Source organism: Equus caballus, chromosome 30 (genome assembly GCF_041296265.1).
Source record: "Equus caballus isolate H_3958 breed thoroughbred chromosome 30, TB-T2T, whole genome shotgun sequence".
NCBI lineage: Eukaryota > Metazoa > Chordata > Mammalia > Perissodactyla > Equidae > Equus > Equus caballus.
Window position 1 is genome coordinate 36331409 of NC_091713.1, and position 16533 is coordinate 36347941.

The 16533-nt window shown below is 45.2% G+C and overlaps 1 long non-coding RNA gene across 1 annotated transcript; it reads right to left on the reverse strand.

The window, feature by feature from the left end:
- Positions 1–472: 472 nt before the first annotated feature.
- LOC111771341 (uncharacterized) lies at positions 473–1484 on the reverse strand. The gene is made up of 3 exons (XR_002805136.2): positions 1342–1484; positions 912–1013; positions 473–716 (listed from the first exon to the last, which is right to left on the reverse strand). It is a non-coding gene; the product is annotated as an uncharacterized lncRNA (long non-coding RNA).
- Between the last annotated feature and the right edge of the window lie 15049 nt (positions 1485–16533).

Sequence of the window (16533 nt, forward strand, 5' to 3'; positions counted from 1 at the left end):
TCTCTTACCACAGCCTTTCACCGCTAATCTCTTGCACTTTATGCTGAATCATTTCAAACCACTTATTCTCTGAATGCACCTTTGTGTCTGCGCATGTGCTTCTTGGCGCTCACGGAGGTATGAAGGAGCAGACGTGCTGGGCCTGTTTCTACCCTCCCTGAAGTCGAGCCTCTGCAAAGACTCCCACCCAGGAAAGATGGTTTTCTAGGAGTTCCACAACATGAACCAGGCTGACAACAGATGAACTCTGACCTTGAGCAAAACCTGTCCCCAATAATCTATAGTTACTCTGAAAATAAAAACAAGTATTTTTTTTTAAATCCACCAGAGGGAGACAAACCGAAAGAAAACGCGGAGAAAGATCAGAATTAGGGCACTTCTGAAGCCTTCCAGATCATGTTAAGATTTAAAGAAAAACGATGAACTCGTGCAAATTACTGGTCTCTTAGGATGCATATCTATCACAATTTAGTCAATTTCATAATGTTTTTAATAATTAAAATGAGGGAGGTATTTTCTGGCCTTATAGGTGTTTGTATTCAGTTGCCTTTGGGGTCTATAACAAAAAAGGGCCCTAGGATCCTGGGAATTAAGTTTAAAGTCCAAAGTGGAAGTTGTGGAGAAGCGGGAAGAGGACCACACCTGAATTCCAGCTGCGGCTCTGTCGCGACGTGATGGTGGGACCACAGGCAGGTCTCTTTCCTGCGTTTCCTCACCTGGAAAGCACAATGACTAGATTAAGGAATTATGACAGCCATCGATTGTTGTGTCCCTTCTTTATGCAGATCCGTACCAGGCCTCACTCAATCTCCATAACCCCATAAGGTGATACTGTTACTGTGACGCTCACTGTTTCACAGGTGAGGGCAACTGAGTCCAGGAGGGTAAATAACTTGCCTGATCTTACTCACCTGAGAAGCCACAGAGCCGGGTTCAGAACTCAGGAAAGTGGGGGCCGTTGCCTGGACCCCGTGCTGCTGTTTTCACAGACGTTCTTTCCGGTTCCCAAATTTCTGTACATTATGATAAGCACAAGAGTTAAACAAACCTAAAGGTAGTTTGAAATCTGTCATATTGTCTATTTTCTTTCTGAATCCTAATACACGTTAGACCAAGCATCTTGGCAGTAGGACGATAATCCGCTGGTAATTCTTGGGCGGGTTGACGAAATCTTTACAATTCAGGGCTGATCCCTTAGCGACATAATCGAAATACGTTTAGCAATACTGCCAGTAATTTAGAACGAGGCAATTACACAAGCTAGTAATCCTTTTTTAAAAGAAAAAGAAAAGAATTCAGGGATTAGTAAATATTCCAGACGCTCTTTTCTCTTTGAATCACCTGGTTTCATTCCAGAGAAGATTAGTAAGACTTAAAAACCATTCTCAGCCCCAAAACCTACTGGTTAGCCTATTTTGACCTAAAGGAACCTCTAGGTTCACTCAGGAAGAGCAGTTTTTTAAAAAAGACTGAGTTTGACCTTCAATCAGGCGTCTCCTTCCTGCTGTGCTTTGGCAGCACAGCCCAAGGTCATTCTCAACATCCTGTGAAAATGTTGCTCTTTCATGTAGAATTGTAGCGGTTTTCCCAAAGTGGTGAATGCAAGTTTTGAGTCACCGGCCTTTCAACAAGTTTAAACAGAGGCATTAGATGGTCTCAGTAAGGGTGTTGAATGTGTATAAACTACCCAGCTGTCCGTCTTAACCCCCAAATAATTCATAACCTCATTTCTTTTACTGGTAAATTTCAATACTAGTAGTGTCTAGAATGCTAGAATTGTCTGGAATGATCTGCATTTCGTTATTTTTACAATCACTTTTTAGTTTGTGGGTTTAGAGAAATCAGTTTTCTCATTTAAAAAACAATATAAAAAACGTTGTGCCCTGCAGGTCATTCCTTCTCCTATTTGTGGTTTTCAAAAGGGCAGCTGCCAAGTGAGAAGGCACCTGGGCTGCCAGGACTCTGCGTCTCTCAGTCATTCCAGAGACGGGAGATAAGGAAGCGTTTCTCCAGCCTTGGAGCTTCATGAATAATTCCATGCCCATCCGCATGTCCGTACCCGTGTGCGTAAGGCTCAATGTTTTTTCTTTTTTTCTTGGTGTAGGCCACAGTCTGTTCTCTGACTCACTCAGGAGAAAAAGAAATCCACCATCAGAAAAGGTTCTGGTTTGTTTTTTTTTTTCAGCTGCAACGGGCTGGGACGCAACAGAGAGTTGAGTGTTCTCCTAGGAAGAACATTTTCTCAGTTTGTCCTAGCTTACAAAGATGAGTAAACGATGGCATTTTTCTGTGATAAGTAGTGTTTTCACAAGCCATGGTGTAGGTTTATATGGACTTTATGGGTTTAATTTAATTCACATGAAATTCTATCGAAGAATTCATCTTGTTCATTGTGTCCTTTCTTTCCCCCAGCTGCGTTTCTTAAATACTAGGAATTAAGTTTCTGTACCACAAGCTTTCATTGGCCCCAAACATCCACTCCAATTGACAACTGGGCCTGAGCAGTTAAAGAGCTTACATTCCTGAGACGAGAAAATGAAACAAACTTCTGGTTTATCAGTTTGTTCCCCTGTCCTGAAACTTAACAAGAGGGATGCAGACGGCTGTCCTGGAAATCTGGGCCGTGATCTGAAAGTAGAAAGCTGGGCGGTCCACTGGGATGGAAGCTACCTGTGAATTTTCAAACTTCTAGTAGCCATGTTAAGAAAGTAAAAAGAGGGGCTGGCTGGGTGGTGCAGTGGTTAACTGTGCACGTTCTGCTTTGGCACCCCAGGGTTCACCAGTTCAGATCCTGGGTGTGCACATGGCACCGCTGGGCAAGCCATGCTATGGTAGGCGTCCCACATATAAAGTAGAGGAAGATGGGCACAGATGTTAGCTCAGGGCCACTCTTCCTCAGCAGAAAAGAGGAGGATTGGCAGCAGATGTTAGCTCAGGGCTGATCTTCCTCAAAAAAAAAAAAGAAAAGAAAAGGGTCATTCATTTAAAGAACATATTTAATCTAACATATCAGAAATATCGTTTCAATACACACTCAACATACAATTATTAATGAGCTATTTCACACTCTTTTCTCAGATCCTGTGTGTGTTTTACACATACAGCACCAGCGGCATTTTAAATCCCCAATAGCCACCATATTGGCCAGTGCAGGTGTAAGCGATCTTTCTCTCTGTCTCTTCCGCTCTCTCATGGCACATGGGAAGGAGAGAGCAAGGTTTTAGGATGTGGGTTCAAACTTTAGTCAATCATGAGAGAATTACCTTCTAGCTGGACAGAGAGCGAAGAAATTCCCCACTCCCGCTCTCTGGCCACACACCTACGCCCTCTGTCTTCATCTCTCTGGGCTTGTTGGCCCCTGCTGACGGGCCAGGTCTGTGTTCTGAGGCTGTTTCTCATTTCAGGAAGGTGTAGCCCACTCTGAGCTCATAGGTCCCTGACTTTGCTCAAATTAATGCTAACTTCCAGGTTCCATTTCCTTTTCCTCAGCTCAGATCCCTGCTCTCTCCTTAATCAATTTAGAAGCCTTATCTCAAAAATACAGAGGTCAGCAAAAGAGTGAGGACAAAGCGTGGAAAGAAATGTGGGGACCCTTACCTGAAACTCATGACCCCAGATCCAGAGATGGGAGCTTCTCCTTATACTCAACTCAGGAAGAGGCTGAAAAATGCCTTAAAAAGATTCTCTGGCCCATTCCTGAGCTCCCGATCAACCTCTCCTTCTGTTTCTCTAGCTCCCCCTCTTAGCACAGTGCTCCCCTTCTGAGTAGCTTCAAGCCCAGGATGGCGCCCAGGATCTAAAGGAGATGTGAGAGACTCATTCACAGAGGGGACCGCTGCTTCCTCCGCCCCATGAGGAAATCCCTGCTGGCAGCTGGTCTCCTGATGACACGACTATCTACCCCAAGGGCTCTTTCCTCATTATTTCCAGCAATTCCACCCCTTAGGGCTCCGTTGAAATGTATTACGGATTCTACTTGAGCGCCTGACCTTCCAGCTCTGTGAGACTGAATTCCATTAGCCCGGTTTCCCTAAACTGTCTCAGTCTTTAGTAATCTGGCCCATTCCTGGAACGTAGAAACTGATACTCCTTCATTACAGGTCCATCTGTAAACGTACCTTCTTGCCTGAGAACACGAGGAACTCAATGATCCCTTTGTGTTAAAAGTACCCAGCATGGGGTCGTTAGAAGGGCACACTCACGGCTGGGGTCCCGCTTCCCCAGGGTGGCAGGAGTACATATCTCTGAACGTGGGCGCCTGGTCCTGGACCCTGAGCTATGCTCCCTTCCTCTCCCTGCCTTGTATGTTGGAGTTGTAAGGAGGGACGTGGTTTTCACACTCATAGACAGGGCTCGCTCTCAGTTCCAGTCTTCCTGCCTGGCTGTAACCCTCAGCTTCTCCTAAAGTTTCTTTTCTGCTTCCATTTCTAGGGAGAGGAGAGGTTTCACTGAGAAATGCAATAGGCAGTGGATTGGGGTTCCCTTTCTCTTCACCGTCCCTGCCTCTGCCTCCCAGTTCTTCCCTCCGCGGCCTCCATCCCTGCTTGTGCTCAGAGCATCATAAAACTGCTGGCTCTTAACGGCCCCTAGTTGCGTCCCTCTCGGTGCTGATCTTGCCTTAGCCCGGCCACCCACTGCGCCCGGTGCTGCAGCTCCATGCTGTGCCCCACTCAGCCATGGGCTGAGCTGTAACCCCACTCTGGTCTCATCCCACCTGTTTTTGGTTTAACCACATGGCTGAGTCTGTTTAGAGATAGAATGGTAAAACTAGAATTCAAATCCAGGCCTTTGGACCCCAGATTTGTGATCAAGATGAAAAACCGGGGTTTGAGGAAGAACAGCAGACAATTGTGTGTGCTCGTGAGAAACAGAGAGTGGGCAGGGGGAGACTGAGGCAGGGGGGCCGGGTACGGTCCTTGTGTTGGTCCCAGTGTGAGGCCGTGAGGAACCTGGTTGACACCAGTGGCAGAAACAGGCAATTAATGGGACAGACATGTGGAGGTTGAGGATCGCTATAAATTGGTAACTGATTATATGATGAGGGGTGGGAAAGAGGGGGCGAATGGCTGACGCTTTAAGATCACTGGACGGGTCGTGAGGAGATGCCCGGAGACCCAGCCAAACTGAAGCCAGGCTCCTGAGGGTTACTGTAGACATTCAAGAACATGGCTACCCTTCAGCCTTGTTCCCAACACAGAGGCAGATGAAAAAGAAGTTGATCTTGTCAACTTGCTGTTTTCTCGTTTAACCTGAGGACTGACTCAAGGATCGCAGGATTTATGAGCTTACTTTGCAGAAGAGAAAGAACGCCTTCAAGGAACCAGCCCCCACCTGCCCTTGATGCCCGGAAGTTAGAAACCCAAGGGCTGATCTGGAGTGAAAGAAACACAGATTTCCCCCTTTGTTTCTCTGAAACTCCTCCTGCCAAGCCTCTTAGCTCTACAGTCTTTACAGGCTTTATAAGAGACTTGGTTCTGTAAGAAGAAACCCCGTTTCTTCTTTTGTTAAGGCAGATTTGAGAGAACCGATCCTCTCACCGTCTCATTTTGGCCAATTAGAATAAGCCTTTCCCACCTTCCAGCGCTGACGTCTCCGTGATGGCTTTATCTATCGCACAGGCCCAGAACTTGAGATTAAGAAGTGTGGTAGCAAAGTCAGTCAACTCTCTTTGATTCTGTCTCCTCGTGTGTAAACCGAGGGGCTTGAACAAAGTCATCTCTCAGGGAACCTTCAAGAGCTAGGGCTCCTGGACTTCAGTGGGTGTCCGTATGTCTGTACGCCCCTCAACAGGCAGACGGCATTAAGCAGTGTCCGTCCCTCAAGCTTGGTTCTCAGGACGTTGGCCAATCTTCGCCGGGGTGGGAGCGTCATCTCAAAGGCAATGCTCTTCGAGCTCCTAGGAAAGCACCCACAGTAGAAGCTCTCGTGCCTCTTTCCCAGCAGATGCTAGGAATGAGGTCTAAGCTTCGCCACTTATTAGCTGTGCGGACTTGGGCAACGTAACTAACTTTTCTGTACCTCAGCTTTCTCATCTGTAAAATGGAGATAATAATAGTGCCTACCATATTGGGTTGTTAGGAGAATTAAATGAGATCATACATTTGCCTGGCAGATGGCATTCAATACGTTTACCTGTTATCATTTCATATTTCTTGGCCCCTGAAGTCCTACCATTTACAATTCATCTAAATAGGACCTTTCATCAGTCCCTCGAGGAAAAAAGTAAACAGAAGAAAAAAAATAAATAAGGTAAGGCATTTTCCCAAAATCACAGTAGGAATCGACTCATCAGGGTCCTTCTGATGCGAGCTGGAGCAAATTTCAATGGTGAGGAAGCTGGGATGATGGGTGTGGGGCGCTGGTGCTGATGAGCAGAAGCCGGCAGGAGGAAGGGGCTTGGGGTCTGGGCAGGGGGCAACAGCAGGAGAGCAGCAGCCTCGCTGGGCAACGGGGGAACAGGGTGCCACTGCGTGACGGGAGAGGGGCACAGAGCGAGGAGAGGGAGGGGTGCAAGGTTACCTCTGCTCCCCACCCGCCAGCCGGGGAGTGAGGTGAGCGGAGAAATGGTCCCAGCCCCTGGAAGCCAGGGGCCTTGCTGCCCTCTGTCCCCTCCTTTTACTCTCCCAGTAGGATGGGGCAGTGGGGAGCGTTACCAGACTTCTCTCACTGGGTGTCAGGAGAGAGAGAAAGATCAGCAACGGAGAAGCAAGTAGAGGAGCGATGTGGCAGCATCTCCAATAGCGATGGCCACTTGCCTTCCACTTCACGCCCCTCCCCCCAAATAGATAGGAACGGGTTGAGGATAAGCCCCAGCCCACTGCTGGGCCTCCCAGGGAACTTGCACGTCACTGAGGGCAGAAACAGTGTGTCACGGACTTTGTTGACCCCAGCATCCCGCAGAGTCATTGCTGGACCAGGCTCTGACCCAAGGCCTCTTTGGATGAATGAAAGAATTAATAACTCTCCAGACAAGTGTGTACAGTTTGTCACAATAATTACAGAATAGAATAAACCCCTAGCTCCATGCTCCTAGAAACTCAGAAACAGTCCTTCCAGATTCATTTGGTTTTGAAGAATGTCCATTAAGAAACACTTTATCTCAGTGGGTATAGCTGCTGGTGTCTGAGTTCCAGCTTGTCCCCAGTGTGCCGTGAGCCTCTGTTGCTGTAGTTAATGTTTACTATTTATACTAAATGTACAGAATCGAATGTTCCATCTTCTCTTGGGTGTTGTTTTCCTTTTAAAACATTTTATTATTGTTGGAATAATAATACTGTTCTGTGTATTATTTTTAATATTTTTATTTTTAAAATTCTCAGTCTATCCCCAGGATTTTAAAAACCACACAATAATATATGTGGCACAGTGACAAATGGGCACAGGTTTTATAATCATATATACTTGGGCATAAATCCATGCTTCCCTATATGAGCTGTGTGATCTTGGAGAGGTTACTTAGTCCCTCTGTGCTTCCCTCTCCTCATGTATAAAATGGGGTGATGAGAGTTCCCACCAGGCAGGGTTGTTGTCAGAATTAGATGGGTTAATGAATATAAAACAGGTGGCACATAGTAGGTTGTTAGTAAATGTGACTTCCTTTTTCTGCCACCATAACGATGTCCACAGTGGTCAGCTCTCTGCTGTGATGATGCTGCGTAACAAGCAACCCTCAATTTTCAGAGGCTTACGACAACCACCCATGCCCTTGCTCGTAGGTGTGCAAGTTGGCCGAGACGTCTCTACCTCAGGCTGCTGCTGAGGCTCAGGTCTACTCCTTGTGTCTCTCTTTCTGGGAATGGGTTGAGGGGACAATGGCTACCTGGTGCACGCCCCTCTCATGGCAAATGGCAGGATCAGAAGAAGGCAGGCCAAACCATGCCAGCTCATTGCAAACCTCTGCTCTTGTCAAGTCTGCTCTCCTTCCATCAGCCAAAGTCAGTCACAGGGCTGAGTTCACAGCCAGTGTGGCAGGAAGGTGTATCCCCAAGGGGGAGGGGGAGGGAAGTGACTATTTGCTTAATACCCATCTATGCTACCACAACAGAGAATATAATTTTCATAAATTTCTGAATAGCATGTCAACAAATAAAGAGAACTAGAGAACCTAGATGAGGTTTCCGGAACTATGCTTGTTCTCATATTTGAGGAGAAAAAAAAAATCAATTCAGAATACGCATTAAAATAGAATTCAATCTGTTTGTAAGCAGAGTTTTGTAAACTGCCAAGCAAAATACGAATACGAGGGGATTATTTTTCTATCTGATTTGTCTCATGATGATTATTCAGTTTTATGGATGCTCTCTATAAATTGCCAACCATTACAGAATTCAGCATTCCTTTTAGTGACCATAAATCCATAATTTTTTAAAAAGGAGTAGAAATACTGTGAGTTACTTATTGTGTTTCTATTATTCATTATTTTTTACAAGTTTTAATAACATATAAATGTTATATAATGTTTTATTTTATTATAAATTATATACTGGATAAGACCAAGCCTCCCTGGGGGTCCAGCACAGCTGTTTGCGGGGCTCTGGGAACATTCAGAGCTAGCAGACTGATGTCATGGAGAAGTCCGAGGCGTGGGCTCCAGTCCCGGCCCTCCAACAGGCGGTGGACATTCACGCTTTCTGTCTCTGGGGGAGCTGAGAGGGAAAAAAGCAGCAGTCAGCCAGGTGGTCTCTCCGGCTCCAAATGTCTTGTTTCTAAACTGAGGATGTGGTCTCTGCTTTGAGAAGAAATGGGAATACCCACGGCACAGAGGAAGGAACTTGTACGTCATCCCGTCTGTGCCAAAACTCAGCACAGGGCAGTGGTTCCGGACACAGACGGCAGAGCCAGGCTGTCTGTGCTGACTCCTGGCTCCACCACTTACCTTGGGCACCTTAGGTAACCCTTCTGAACATCTGTGAAATGATGGTAAAAATAGTACCCGCCTCATCAGGCACTTGTGAGGATTAAATGAGTTAATCATCAAAAGCAGTTAGAATGCTGCCTGATCCCCAGGAAATGCTAAAGCGGTTATTCATTGCCTCTGATAAACAGTTTGAAGGTTTGTGCTGGGGAGCCAGCCCCGTGGCCTAGTGGTTAAGTTCAGTGTGTTCTGCTTCAGCAGCCTGGGTTTTGTTCCTGGACATGGACCTATACCACACGTTGGCAGCCATACTGTGGTGGTGACCCACATACAAAATAGAGGAAGATTGGCACAGATGTTAGCTCAGGGCATATCTTCCTCAGCAAAAAAAAAAAAGTTTGTGCTGTTATTTTGTGCCTTAAAGAATCACTAAATAATTTTTAACCTACAGTAGTTCCTTTTCATTTTTCAGAGAAACAGTGCCTGTTATCTGATTAGAAAGGAATTCTAGGGGCCAGCCCTGTGGCACAGCGGTTAAGTGCGCATGTTCCGCTTCAGCAGCCCGGGGTTCGCCAGTTCGGATCCAGGGTGCAGACATGGCACCACTTGGCATGCCATGCTGTGGTAGGCGTCCCACATATAAAGCAGAGGAAGATGGGCACAGATGTTAGCTCAGGACCAGGCTTCCTCAGCAAAAAGAGGAGGATTGGCAGCAGTTAGCTCAGGGCTAATCTTCCTCAAAAAAAAAATAAAGAAAGAAAAAAAAAAAGAAAGGAATTCTATTACCTTAGAAGTAATTTAACCATTAGCATCTCCAGTAGCTTTAAATTGTGGGTAATAACCTGAGTCTATTTATGAGAGTGACAATCCTCAACCTCCGTTGGGCATTTACGGCTCCATCTGGCCTTGGATATTTGCTTTTCCCTCCTAGTGTAAGCAAGAAAAACCAATCAAAAAGAATATCAATCATTCTCTTTTGGTTTGTTTCTCACTTGATGGTCTTCCATTTGTTTTTGTTTTTTTGTCTTTATTTTTTTTTTAAAGATTGGCACCTGAGCTAACAAATTTGCCAATCTTTGTTTTTTTCCCTTCTTTTTCTCCCCAAAGCACCCCCAGTACATAGTTGTATATTCTAGTTGTGAGTGCCTCTGGTTGTGCTGTGTGGGACGCTGCCTCAGTATGGCCTGATGAGCAATGCCATGTTCGTGCTCAGGATCCGAACTGGCGAAACCCCGGGCCACTGAAGCAGAGTGCACGAACTTAACCACTCAGCCACGGGGCCCGCCCCAGATGGTCTTCCATTTGTTGATCGCTGATTATTTCTTTATACACCCTCTACTTTCAGTGACTACAGTGTTCAAAAAAATTATTATAGCATTGGTTTCATTTCATATTATTAAAAACTTAGAAACTGGTCGCCTAAATACTTAATTGATGATTATTTGTTATTATTAGCAGTTTTAAGAAATTCACAGATCCATTTTCATAATTACCATTTTATTTTTTTAGCGTGCTTACTTTAAAGGCAAAAGTGTAATGAAATAGCCTTCCTCCCTGACAGTGGAACATTTTACAGTAAGTGGCTACTTTATTGCTCTTTCAACCAAAGAAAACATTGTCTTCCTATTTACTTACGAGGATTCTGCTCCTTCTCGTAAAGTAGAAACATAATGAGCACACAGTCAAAGCTTGATGCCCGTGAAATCATTTTCTCCTTAGTTACCGTCAAATAGAGTCCTTTCTGCTCATGCATGCCCGTGCCCATCACCGCCCACAGGCGGTCACTGGTGTTCCGTATGCCGGCAGCACCCGGACACACCGGGATACTGAATGGTGAGCGTGTGCAGCCCCGTAACCAAGGAGCTCAGAGAGGCCACCAGGAGGCGAGGGGCCGAATCACAGTTGCGCTAGCTTCCGGGACATTGCTTCCAAAGATGCCAAACGTTGTGAGGGGTTAACGGCCCCCACAACATCCACCTCACTGATTCTCACAAACACCCTAAAACTGGCTGTCACCTTGCCGCACAGCTCAAGGGGGCTCTATTTACGTAACTATGCTGCCCCGCAGCTCTACGAACTTCCTCTCATCCTGGCTGGCTTTTGTAGAGACCAAAAAAAAAAAAAAAAAAGTGAATGCAATTAACTAAAAACCCTCCAAGTACTAGCATTTTCTCCAGATTAGAAAAGCTGATAAAGAAAGCTCAGGCAAGCCTCAGGGACGCGGCTCTGCTTTAAAAAATGCTGTTGGTTTGAAGCTTTAGCATCTCTGAAGAAACTTGGCTTTTTTAAAAGAACTTTGCATCTGTTAATCATGGCCACGGAGGATCATAAGGTCTGGAATAGCAAAGGATGTCACCATCACAGCGTAAAGTCCTGGGCAGCAGCGATATGGCCTGGATTTCTGGTAATTAAATAAACGTATAACTAATATGATTGATTTCAAACCTGTGCAAGACCGACCATATAGGTGCATTTCTATAGAAGGAAAAAGTCTTCGGTAAGATCATGTCCGTTTTTGGTATGGGAAAAAGTGGTTATCATAAGCATTTATCTAACTGATTCTGTTTGCACTTTTTAAAAAACATGAATCTATTGAGTTCATTCATCTCACAAAGGTTGTCTAGGCCTTTAGTTACTGAATGAAAATGGAAAAAGCAATATTTTTGCAAAACTGAATGGACATTAACAACAATTCGTTCTTTGAGAATACTCACATATTGAAGATTGAAATCACACTCAAAAATGAATCAAGAAAAGCTATGGAAGCTTCAGTTACACATAAAGGAAACTGAAATCCCATTTTATAGATTTTTTTTTTTGAGAAAGATTAGCCCTGAGCTAATATCTGCTCCCAATCCTCCTCTCTTTGCTGAGGAAGACTGGCCCTGAGCTGACATCCGTGCCCATCTTCCTCTACTTTACATGTGGGGCATCTACCACAGCATGGCTTGCCAAGTGGTGCCATGTCTGCATCCGGGATCTGAACTGGCGAAGCCCGGGCTGCCAAAGCAGAACGTGCAAACTTAACCGCTGCGCCACCGGGCCGGCCCCTATAGATTTCTTTAAAGGAAGTATACAGCTCAGTCAGGTCCTACTAGCCTCTCGAATACACACGAATGCCAGGAGAAGCTGGTAGAAAAAGTCAAAGCTCTTTGTCCTTCACCTTGGAGCCACTACAAACCCCCAGTCCCTGGACGGGTGTGCCCAGGACACCTTTAGTCTGGGCGTTTCTTTAAAACCCATATGCATTTTCCTTGAATCATTTACAATGATCTCTTATTTGAAAAGAAAAAGTCCAAAATGTATGCCCACCCGACAACACTTCTCCAACAGCATCAAGCCAAATTGTTTAATTTGCTAGAGGTTTGAGTGAATTACAGTTTTATATGTACTATTTAATATCTAGTAGTGAAAGTTCAAGTAGACAAACTAATCTTTCTTTCTTCCTTTCCTTCCCTCCCCTCCCCTCCCCTTTCCTTCTTTCCTTCCTTCCTTCCTTCCTTCCTTCCCTCCTTCCTTCCTTTCTTTCTTTCTTTTCATGAGGAAGATTGCCCCTGAACTAATATCTGTTGCCAATCTTCTTCTTTTTGCTTGAGGAAGACTGTCACTGAGCCAACATCTGTGCCAATCTTCCTCTATTTTACTGTGGATGCCACCACAGCATTGCTGGATGAGCGCTGTGTAGGTCCACATTCGGGATCCCAACCAGGGAACCCCAGGCCACTGCAGCAGAGTGCGAGAACTTAACCACTATGCCACCAGGCTGGCCCCCAAACTAATTTCTTAACACCATGCTATCTTTCCCCATAAAATATGACTGAAATGTACTACTTAACAAAACACACACAAACTCCATACTTCCCTTCCACCCCCAAATCCAAAAGAATTGAAAGGAAATTGAGTAACCATTTACCTAGAAATAAATAAATATGAAGTCTGCACTTTGTTTAAAAAGGTCATAGAGTGACGGTTTCCCAGCCTTCTCCTCCTCAAGGGCTCACATCTGCCTTCTTAAGATTCCTCCAGAGACACTGTATGTGTGTGTGTATTTATGTAATCACACATATTTATGTAAAATGTTATTTTCAACTAGGAATTCCTGAAACGTTTATATTGTTGCATTTGTAACTCATAAGCTGCTCTAATTGTATGAAATGTCTTAAAAATCGTAGTGATTGTTTATAAACGTCCTAATTTCCTTTCTCTAAGGCACCTCATTTCATTAAATGCACTCAGTAGTCTAACTCACATATCATAGCAGCTTTGCCAGCCCTAAAGTGCTGCCCCAGTTTCAGAATTTTCTTTAGTTATTTCCTGATTCCAAGCACTTAAGATTCCTCTGTAATTCTGATGTAGATATCACCAGGATTCAAAATAGACAAGAAAAATGCTAAAGACATTCCCTCCCTAATTAAAATGGTCCTTTCCCCAGCAGATTCTTTGCTTCCTCCAGTTCTGCCGGATGGCTGAGAGCTCGTCTACGACACGTCTGTTCCAGATTGCCAGCAGCGAGTTTTCTGCGTTGTGAATGTGCTCCCAGCAGCTCTGGAGAACCGGTTCATCTCTCGGCAGTGACACTCGGTACCGTCCGAGTGTGCAGAGAGCCACGGCAGGCAGTCAGGCTGGAGCAGCGGGAAAAGGCTGGAAAGTGGACTCAGAGGAAGGAGTGATTCAGACGCCAGCCAGAAGAACTCAGGTTTTTTTTGTTTTGTTTGTTTTAAAGGTTGCTAATCAACTGACTTTATTTTCTTTTCTACTGTTTTTATGGAGGTCACATTGGTTGTAACATTATATAAATGTCAGGCGTACATCATTGTATTTTGGCTTCTGTAGACACTGCATCGTCCTCACCACAAATAATGTAGTTTTTACCCACCACCACACACATGTGCCCTTTACCCCTTTCGCCCTCTCCCCGCCCCCTTCCTTTCTGGTAACCACCAATCTGTTCTTCTCAGCCGTGTGTTTATCTTCCACATAGGAGTGAAATCGTACGGTATTTGTCTTTCTCTGTCTGACTGATTTTCCTTAGCATAACACCCTCAAGGTCCACCCATGTTGTCAGAAATGGCACGATTTTGTCTTTTTTTATGGCTGAGTAGAACTCAGGGTTAACATTCCGGTTGACAGGGAGCTACTGAAGGTTTCTGAGCAAGGAAACCTCGGAGAAGTGGTGAAATTGGTGAAATCATACTCTAAAAATATCTTCCTGCTCTGGATTGGAGAGCTATTGAGTGACAGGTCCTGGAATTAAAACGGCCAATTCAGAGGCTGCTAGGATAATTGCGATTTGAGGTGATGGAGTTCTGGGCTTCCATGGCAGCATAAAAACATGGACATTTTGAGAAACAGATATGACTTGGTGACTAGGAGAACAGGGAGAATAGGGGGAGAAATGAGCCAATGGTGACACCACGAGTCTGAGCACGACCCAGGAGGGGAGCACCACAGGTGACCTGAAGTCAGAGAGAGGGCATCGGACTTTCATAAGCAAGATGGCAAACCTGGCCCTAGACAGGCCAAATGGAGCTAAAAAGTTCAGCAGAAAGTTGAAGCTATGTAACTAGGGCACAAGTCAAAGGGTAGAATTGGAGATTATGTATATACAAGTTTTTATTGTGGAATATTTCAGATACATCAAATGTAGACTCCAGAGTAATAAACGACCGTGTGCCCATCACCTGGCTTCAGTCATGATCAACTCTCGGCCAGCCTTGTTTCACCCAGACTCCCCACTCGGCATTATTCTGGAACAAATTCCAAACATGGAGGGAGGGATTTAAAGGTTCGAAGCACAGAAACTGTAGATTTGGGAAGATCTCAGAGAAGCTGAAAGCAAACCTTATCTTACAGACAAGCAAAGGTAAAGATCAGAGACAGGAATACACTTCCCCTCGTTCAAAACAGTTGGTGGAGGTATAACAGGAACCCAGGTATTCGCAAACAGCTTTGCATCTTTCTGAGATGAAATGAGAAAAATAAGGATGCCATGCAAATTGTTCAGAAAGCTGAAATTCAAATATTAAAATTACTGTCTGTAAATATTTTACAAGTTACTATTGGTAAACATATTTAAAAAGTAAACATTTGTCTTGTGTTTACCCTATTCGTAATTCTGTCAAGTACAGCACACAGGTCATACATTGTCAAATAGGTCCTCACAGTAACAGCAGAACAAGAGACCTGTGTCGACTTAATCACCCCTGGTTGGTTTTCAGTGTGGCCGCAGAGCATCCAGGGTCACCCTAAGTGTGCCCTGGGGACAACAAGAGTCCTATCTACCCAGAGTCAGTTTACTTGCGGCTGCCAGGAAAGTCACCTTGAATGACACGTCCCCTCTTGGACCCCACCCACCTACATTCATGGTGCAAACTCCGTGTTGATTGTGGCAAGGGGAAAACATAACGGTGCACAAAGAGGTGTGCTGATAACAATTCCACAGAAGGGCACGACGTGAAGAACAGTGAGCCCGCCCAAAGAGAATGGCATCGCTTCATCAGAAAATACGACAGTCCGTGGCTCCAGCTCAGACTTATTAAAGTAAATCAATCAGTGTGAGTCATGGTTTAAAGACGTGGCAGTGTTCTTTACAAAGAGGTTATGAAACCACAGAACAACTTCAGCTTTGTGGAAAAAAAAATCTGATTTTAAAAATATGCGTGGTGTTAGAAATACGAATACAATGGCATGGAAAGTATTTATAAAATGGGGTTGCCTATTGCAGACTCTAAAAGCCACTTACATTTCAGGCATTAAGGTGTTTGACGTACATATAAAAGATGTTTGCTTCCCTCTGGTACTAAAACAATTAAGTTGATTCTGCACCTCTGTCACAGGACACAGTTACTGGAGGGGTGAGACAGCTGTGTGGGACCATATACGACTCGTTACTTCAGGTAAGTAAAATTCCAAACTGTATGACAGTTTTTCACAAGAAGCTATTATTGCAAATGTTATAATATCGTCCATCGGTGTACGGGTGCCCTCTCTCCTGTCTTGAGAAGAACTGGCCCTCATTCAGAGAGTGTGTCCTCCCTTCTCGTTCTCTATTACACGTTCTTTCTTTCATGAAACGACGGATGGCAGCTTTTTAAAAATAACATCCTTAATTGCGGAAAAAAAATATTAGAACACTGAGACCAATTTTTTTTTTTAAAAGTTTAAACTTTTAGTCTGTAAAACGCATTGAGGAAACCGCAGCAGTGCAGTACCCACAAGGGGAGAGATGCGAGAGCAGGAAGATGCGGCCCGGGGAAGGGTCTCAGGGAATGAGGAGGCCAATGGTCGCGTTTTAGAGAAGTGGGAAGACTGTGTGGACGGATCGGGCAGGGCGCCGGCTGCCTGCTACCCCACTGGCTGCCCCACGCATGCACTTGCCTTTCATGCTCAGGAGCCTGGGAGCCACGGGCTCCGCCCGGCCCACGTCCCACTCGCCTGCTGCCTCAAGGATGCGCTGCTGAAGGCTCCAGTGCGAGCTGGCGGGACGTGCGGTGTGAGGTTAACGCAGACGGCTGAAGTGTGAGGGCCTTGACGGGGAGAGAAGGCAGATGCTGGGGACGGAGCTGAGCCGGCAGCTTGCATTGGAGCCCCGTGTTATCTACGTCTATTTCAACAGTCTCCTATAAAGGCTGATTCGCAAAGCTACTTTATTTTTACGGCCATACTGCTTTTGTTTATAC